The sequence below is a fragment of the Amblyomma americanum genome, chromosome 7, assembly GCF_052857255.1.
Source record: "Amblyomma americanum isolate KBUSLIRL-KWMA chromosome 7, ASM5285725v1, whole genome shotgun sequence".
Taxonomy (NCBI): Eukaryota; Metazoa; Arthropoda; class Arachnida; order Ixodida; family Ixodidae; genus Amblyomma; species Amblyomma americanum.
Genome location: NC_135503.1, coordinates 64,288,512 through 64,297,431, shown reverse-complemented (window position 1 = coordinate 64,297,431; position 8,920 = coordinate 64,288,512).

Sequence of the window (8,920 nt, the reverse complement as noted above, 5' to 3'; positions counted from 1 at the left end):
ACAAAATGCATGAAAGGGGAAGTTATGTATGAGAAAAAGAGTGCTCAAAGTGGAACGTCACGGACATTCAATATAAAGGAAGGGAGAGAATTTCGAATATATCAAGGTGAGGACAAAGAGAATTAACAACTTTTGCATTCTGTCCAGAGGGGAGAGGGAGTGCAGGAGCGCAGAAACTTGAAATGGTCTGAATTCCCTTATGCTCTTTCCGCGGTACACGCAAAAGGATACGCGCTAGAGCTGAGGGCATAGAATGTGACCATGAAGAAGTTTATACAAGAAAATTATATCTGCCCTCACGCGACGGCAGCTAAGAGAAGGAAAGCTGCAGTGAGTTACTCCGTCTGGGATGAGAGCTAGAAGTTTGCAAGAAAACCGATGTTGAAATATGCGTAAAAACTTTATCTGAACTCTGTCGATTTTTTCACAGTTCGACTGGCAAGTGCCGCTCCAAACAACAGACGCATATTCAAAAGCGGCAAGCATATGGAGAGGTAGAGCTTTAAGAAAGGGAGTTGGGATCGAACTCTCTCGAAAGCCTGCAGATGAAGCCGAGTGTACGCATAGCCGTAGAGCAATGCGTTTTGTATGAGAGGAGAAGCTGAGGCTACGTCGAAAAGTACGCCGAGGTCATTAATTTCATCAACCCTGGGCAGCGGCCCTACCATTCACAGAATAAGAGTAGAGAAGACTGTGCGTTTTACGCGTAAATGAGACAACCTTGGGTTTTAGAAGAATTGAGAGTGAGCCCATTCTTCAAGCACCAATCAGAGAAGGCGGATATGTCCGATTGCAATGACAAGCAATCATGAAGAGTATGTATTGCCTTGAACTTTTTATATCGTCCGCATAAAGGAGAAACGAGGAGTTTTTGACCACGGAGGAAACGTCATTGATAAAAACAGAGAACAGAAGCGGCCTAATACCGAGCCCTGAGGAACTCCGCTGGTTGGAGTGTAAACAAATGAGGTCTGTCCATTTACACTGACAAAGCAGGACCGATCAAGAAGATAGTTGCGTAAGAGGGCTACAATTGAAACGTCGATCTCAAGCAGCAGAAGCTTTTGAAGAAGTAATGAGTGAGTAACAACGTCGAAAGCTTTGCTCAAATCAAAGTACACAGCGTCTACCTGACTCCTCTGAAGGACTTCAGCTGATGTATACGTCATAAAAGTCACAAGGTTAGTTGTAGTAGAACGACCTTTTAATAATAATAATAATAATAATAATAATAATAATAATAATAATAATAATAATAATAATAATAATAATAATAATAATAATAATAATATAATAATAATAATTATAATAATAATAATAATAATATTAATAATACTATAATCTTTATTTCGCTACCATGCCACACATGATGGCAGGGAGCCCATAGTACAAGTTGTCCTATGGCAGCTTGACTGCGCCACGGGCACCCGGCCTTGATATGTGGCGGAATACAGTAGCTCAAAACACGAGGTAAATAAATGGACAATGGTACAATCTTATGGTACAATTTCAGAAGTAGCAAACAAAATCATCTAAAAACAAAAATACAAATATACAATAGTAAATAATACAAACTAAAACGTGCGGAAAATAATTGAAGAATGAAATAGTGATATAGTGCAACTTTACATTTAGAAAGCAGAAGATACAATTATACAATAGCAAACAGTACAAGCCGCGAAAATAAGAAATAGTTTTACATTAATACACTATTCACAATGAGAATAACAAGCTTGAGCAAAATTCAGTCTAGATAAAGATAATGCTGCTTTAGTTTGTGATAAGTGACGTGCTCAAGAGCAACACTATGTACATGAAGGTTATTAAGCAATCGCGACAGTTTATTTTCTAGTGTTTCATAGCCGTAATTAGTTCTACCGGGTGTCCCTGCTAACTTGAGCCAAGGGTTAAAAAATACATTAGATACAGGCGAGAGAACCCAGTTGCATATTGGTGACAGCCATCTTGCGCACCACAGACAATTTTTTGTTTCGCAATTAACTAACAGTTTAATTAAGTGTAATTACCTAAATTCATATATATTCACTTAGACAACATAATTGCATCTTGACAGCAGTTGTCGAGCACCATTCAGAAACCCCCATTCTGTCATTTACGATAAAGAAACCCTCACGCGTGTCCTTTTTTCACGTGACTGACGCACTTGAGCGTCAAGATCGTGTTGCTCTCAAGCGTGGTTTGAGCAAACGAAATCAAATGCAGCCCTTTTACTCGACTGCATCGCACCAGCGCAGGCCCGATAAGTTGGGCGGTGTTTCTCGTCTGCGTCAGCCAGTGGCACATATGACGGTGCGAGTTACCGCCACCAACATGTCGGCCTGCCGCTGGTGCGGCGCCGTCGAGGTAAAGGCTGCAGGCGATTTCGTTTGCTCAAACCACGCTTGAGAGCAGCACGATCTTAGCGCGCAATGTGCGTTAGTCCTCGTGGTTATTTTGTATTCGCGGGGCCTTTCTTTGGAGCTGGGAAAGAAGACACGCTGTGAGGGTTTCCTTATCGCAAATGATGAATGAGGGCTTCCTGAGAGGTGCTCGACAACTCTTCAAAATGCAATTTGTTGTCTAACGTCAATTATTTATGAATTTAGGTTATTACACTTAATTAAACTATTAATTAATTGCGAAAAAAAACATTGCATGGTGGTGCGCAAGATGGCTGTCACCAATATGCAACTAGTTTCACTCGCCTGTCTCTAATACTTTATTTTTAATACTGGGCTCAAGCGAGCTGGGACACACGGTATATGTTTTTAATATTCCATTCACCAATTCATCTTGGGTTGCGCACTTGCTTGTGTTTTTTGTATATTGGACAGCTCGCGGAGAAAATATGTTGTGTTACTAATTTCACGCTTGAAGGTGCGAAATAAGCGGAAGACATATATTTTGGTTGCCGCCAGAATTCTGTATTGAGAAAGAGTTCCTTTGTGTGATATGTTCTGGGTACATTTCCAATGATCGTGATGAAATTTTTCTGCAAGAGATGTAGTCTTTGCAAGCTTTGTTGTGATGTTGAGGCCCAATACTAAGCTACAGTAATTTAGGTGGGAGTAAACGAGTGGAGTGATACACAGTAAGTAGCGCAGCGACTGGATGTATTTGATGATTTCGATAAATGAGACCAAGTATTTGAGAAATATTTGTTACAATGTTTCACATGATCATCCCAAGACCCAGTTATTTAAATACTGGAACTACTTCTAGGTGGACGGAGTTAAAATGTATTTCCTTGGTTAGGCTTACTGCTTGCCCTTAGCTCTAAAGATAATTTTTGTCATGCAACGTTCACTTTCAAGCAGTTCTTCTGTGACCATTTATTTATATTTTCTAAACCATGATTTATTATTCCTATAGTTTGGCTTATGGGGGTTTAACGTCCCAAAGCGACTCAGGCTATGAAGAACGCCGCAGAGAAGGGCTCCCGGAAATTTCGACCACCTTGGGTTCTTTAATGTGCACTGACATCGCAGAGTACACGGACCTCTAGAATTTCGCCTCCATCGAAACTCGACCGCCGCGGCCGGGACGAACGAAACTCGACCGCCGCGGCCGGGACGAAATATTACTTCTATAGTGTCATTTATGCTGTCACCAGAAACTAATATGGTGGTATCATCCCCATACATTACGAAGTTTGCATAAGGAATCGTTAGGACTATGTCGTTAACGTAAGCGTTAAAAAGAAAGGGACCCAGAACACTACCCTGTGGAACACCACAGTGAACTGGTCTTATTTCTTATAGGAAGACATTAATGCTGAGTGCTTGTTTACGATAGCTGAGATAAGATTTTATTAAAGATGTTGCTTGACCGCGAAAACCGTAGCGTTCTAATTTACGCAATAAAAGTTCATAGTTTAGGAGGTCGAATGCTTTTGTGAAGTCTATAAATGTGCCACTTACTATTTAACTTGATCAAGGTACTGTAGTATATATTCTTTTTGATCTAGTAGCGCTAATTCTGTTTAAATATACTTGCGAAATTCGTACTGGGAAGTAGTTATTATGCGATTTTTTTGTCAAATGCTGTGAAGCGCCGATATAAAAAATTTTTCAGGTGGCTTGGAAAATATTGGCAATACAGGTATGGGCCTATAGTTGACCAAGTCGTTTGGATCGCCTTTTTAAAAAATTACCGGTACACGTGCTGTTTGCGTGTTTTCAGGAAAGGCCGCTTCGGAGATGCATACATTGAAGATATGCGTGAGGCAAGGTGCAATAAGGTGAAGAACATGTTTCATGGGTTTTTTCTGTAGTCCATCGATATCTTGTGCAGAAGAATTATTGAGTTCACGAAGCACAGCCATCACCTCGCTTTCCTCAACAGGATTGAGAAATATAGTCTCGGTAATGGAAGTAATACCAGTAAGGTCACTATGCTGACAGATGGTACCAGAGAGATTTACAAAATGCGTGTTGAATTCATCTGCGAACTGCTGCCCCGATATGTCAACACCATTAACCTTAATACCGAGAATTTCATTATGATTCGGTTTATGTGCTAAAAGGCAATTTAATTTTCTCCATATGTTGTATATGCGGCCTCTAGCCGAAACAAACTGATTAGCAGGCGAGCAGGCGGGCGGGCCGGTTTTTTATTTTAAGTAAATAGTATGGATTGTTCGATTGTTCCTAGTTATTCTAATGTTTCGTCGGCAGCTTTCAATGCATTTATTGCTGAGAAATTTGGACTAAAATTATTACCCCCGATTTGTCTGGTTAAGCTAAATGTGACTTACATGAGGTAGCATATTTACCTTAATTAGCTTTGATTATCTTCTTTAGTTTTTTAGCTTAGAAATTTGAGTTTCACCCAAAAACGTTCTTGCAGTAATTCGTCGGCTTTCTCTTTGCAATAAGCCGCCTGAGCTTCTCTTTGCGATTAGAGTTGTCGTTCCCTCTGTTCGGCGGCCTCTGAGGCCACTTGTACTCGCCCCTCCTCTGTACGTTCCTCCGGTGACTGCATCCTTCGCCCCTTCGTTCTGGCATCTGCATGTGCACGCAACCGCGTCTCTCGGTCTTCATCTGTTTCTACATTCCGTTAGGCAAGGTTATACTGTCTTCGCCACTCTTTTTCATCCTCCCGCCTTGCCATATCCACAGGAACAGCTGACTCATTTTGGCGGTCTCTTATTTTAACGTGATAAAGCTAAGGAATCCGTGTCGCAGTAAAGCCGGTGTCGTCGTCAGCGTCGGGGCCGTTGACCGTGAGCGAAAAATCTCCGAAAAATTGGCCAGAAAAGCTACCTAGGGGACAGGTGGGTCACATGACCTTGTGGCGTCATCGTAACCTGCCCTCTGGATTGTGAGCAAACTGCCCACTGTGGCAGATGGCTGTTATATTAATCACTTGTAGCGATTGCGAGAGGTTACTCGGGAAGAACAACCAGAGTCGCGCAAATCCCACAGATGGCAGCGCCTGCCATCGCATGGCAGTGGCGCGTCGCTTAATGTGACTGAACGCTTAACCACTGCCCCATTGCGCAAGATTCTTTTACCCTAGCGCGCAGACTGCGGGTGCGCTCCTGCTCTCGACCCCAGCCGCCATCTGTCAGAGCGCGCGGCCCGGTGGACTACTGGTCGCGCCAGCGCCGCGCGTAGAACGCGTGCTTACACGTTCTTCACTTCCGTCATTGATTCGCTCCATCACCTAGCGTGTACGGGTGTGTGCGGTGGATAACTACTCACATTTCCTCTCTACAAGACTGTTTGCTGTGGTTATCTGACGCGAATTGTTACTTGTTAAGGAGACATCCGAGGGTAGTCGACCAGGTAGGTGCAGACTGGAAACCGGTACTTATAAGCAGGCGTACCGTTTGTTGCCATATTTTACGTTTGCTACCATCTGTAATATACTTTATGCATCAGAACATTTATTAAATTGACTCGATGGTATAGTGACTTGCAAGCGGTAACCGAATCGGCCAGCTGCAGACTGCAGATTGTTCAGGCGAAGCGTGTGTTTTCGATCACCAGTCTGTCTTCGGCATCCATGCGCTTGGCTTGCTATTGTTCCTAATAAACTCATTTCATGTACGGAAATGTAAGCACGAACGTTAACGAAATTTGCTCTTTCCGCACGTATGCCAGAGCGATCGGCTAGGTAAAACGCTGATTGTAGTATCGTTCTGCTGTTGGTATCTGCTTAATTAGTCACAGCAAAAAATACACGATTTTATTACATTCTATTACAATTCGTCAAATGGCTTCGGGACGCTGTCACACAAACCGACAGTTTCCGAACGAAATAAACGCAACTTGGGGGGGAAGAATTCGTGAAAGCTTGATTCTCAGCTAATATTTATTCAAGGTTTGGTAAATTAAGCGAAAATATGCGCCAGATAGCATAAGACCGTGCCAAAATTAGTTTTCTGTTAGCCCTGCCACTCATTTGAGCTCAAAACGACAATCATCATAATCATCATCAGCCTGACTACGCCCACTGCTTGGCAAGGGCCTCTCCCATGTCTCTCCAATTAACCCTCTCCTTTGCCAGCTGCGCCCACCATACGCCCCGCAAACTTCTTGATCTCATCTACCCACCCAACTTTCTGCCGCCCCCTGCTACGCTTGGCTTCTGTTGGAATCCACTCCGTTACCATTAGCAGAACGATAATATATTGATGTAAACGGCATATCACCACACAGGTGACATCAAAGCCCTATTTGTGGGAGCGGCTTCATGGCCTGCAGGAAGGATTAAGAGCGCATTAGAATTTGAACCCTCTTACGGCTAACTCGTTAATGGTCTTCTTCTTCACTAGCTTCTTCCGATCCCTCTTCAAGTCTAAGCTAATTCTAGACCTTACCATTCTGTGGTCGCTACAACGCACCTTTCCGAGGACGGCCACATCCTGAATGATGCCAGGTTTAGCGCATAGTATGAAGTCGATTTCATTTTTAATCTCACCATTGGGCTCTTCCAGGTCCACTTCCTGTTTTCTCGTTTGCGGAAGAAGGTATTCATGATCCGTAAATTATTTCTATCCGCGAATTCAACTAATAACTCTCCCCTGCTATTTCTAGAGCCTATCCCATAGTCACCTACCGCGTGGTCGTCAGCTAGTGAAGAAGAAGACCATTAACGAGTTAGCCGTAAGAGGGAAAGCACAGGAGTTTAGGAACACACTTCTAGTTATCCTTCTAGTCATCCTTCTAGTTATCTCCCTCTCATGATCCGGATCAGCTGTCACTACCTGCCCTAAGTAGACGTATTCCGTCACAATTTCTAGGCTCTCGCTGCCGATTGTGAACTGTTGTTCCCTTGCTAGGCTGTTGAACATTACCTTGGTTTTCTGCATGTTAATTTTTTAGACCCATCGATCTGCTCTGCCTGTCTAACTCATTGATCATGATTTGCAGTTCACCTCCTGAGTGACTCATCAAGGCAATTTCATCAGCAAATCGCAGATTATTTAGGTATTCTCCATTTATTCTTATTCCCAACTGTTCCAATTCAGGCCTCGAAATACCTCCTGTAAACATGCGGTGAACAGCATTGGCGAGATCGTGTCTCCTTGCCTGACGCCCTTCCTTATTGGAATTTGATTGCTGACTTTATGGAGGACTATAGTAGCTGTGCAGTTGCTATACATATCTTCCAGTATTTTGACATAAGGCTCTTCTACCCCCTGATTACGCAATGCCTGTATGACTGCTGAGGTTTCCACTGAGTCGAATGCTTTCTCGTAATCAATGAAAGCTATATATAGAGGTTGATTATATTCTGCGCATTTCTCTATCACCTGATTTATAGTGTGAATATGATCTATTGTGGAATATCCTTTACGAAAGCCTGCCTGATCATTTGGTTGATTAAAGTCTAACGTTGCCCTCACTCTATTAGCGATTACCTTAGTAAATACTTTGTAGGCAACGGATAGTAAGCTGATCGGCCTGTTATTTTTCAAGTCCTTGGCGTCTCCCTTCTTATGAATTAAGATAATGTTTGCATTCTTCCAAGCTTCTGGTACAGTCGAGGTCATTAGGCATTGCGTATACAAGGTGGCTAGTTTTTCTAGCACGATGTCCCCTCCATCCTTCAACAGATCTGCTGTTACCTGATCCTCCCCAGCTGCTTTTCTCCTTTTCATTGCTTCTAAGGCTTTCTTTACTTCATCTTTCGTTACTGGCGGGATGACGCATTGCTGTGCACTGCTGTCTCTCTCATTAACGCTCTGATTACATTGGCTACTGTACAGATCTGTGTAGAACTCTTCGGCTACGTTAACTATCTTATCCATATTGCTAATGACATTGCCCTGCTTGTCTCTTAATGCATACATCTGGTTTTTAGCTATGCCTAGTTTCCTCTTCACTGTTTTTAGGCTACCTCCGTTCTTTATAGCATGCTCGATTTTCTCCATATTAAACTTCTTTATGTCGGCTACCTTGCGCTTATTTATTAACTTTGATAGCTCCGTTAGTTCTATTCTATCGGTAGGGTTACATGCCCTCGTGTTTTGGCGCTTCTTAATCAGATCTTTCGTCACCTGAGATAGCTTCCCGGTATCCTGTCGAACTGTCCTACCGCCTACTTCTACTGCGCACTCCGTAATTATTGTTGTCAGATTATCGTGCATTGAATGAACATCAAGATTATCTTCCTCAGTTAAAGCCGAATATCTGTTTTGCAGCGCTATCCTAAACTCCTGTGCTTTCCCTCTTACGGCTAACTCGTTAATGGTCTTCTTCTTCACTAGCTGACGACCACGCGGTAGGTGACTATGGGATAGGCTCTAGAAATAGCAGGGGAGAGTTATTAGTCGAATTCGCGGATAGAAATAATTTACGGATCATGAATACCTTCTTCCGCAAACGAGAAAACAGGAAGTGGGCCTGGAAGAGCCCCAATTGTGAGATTAAAAATGAAATCGACTTCATACTATGCGCTAAACCTGGCA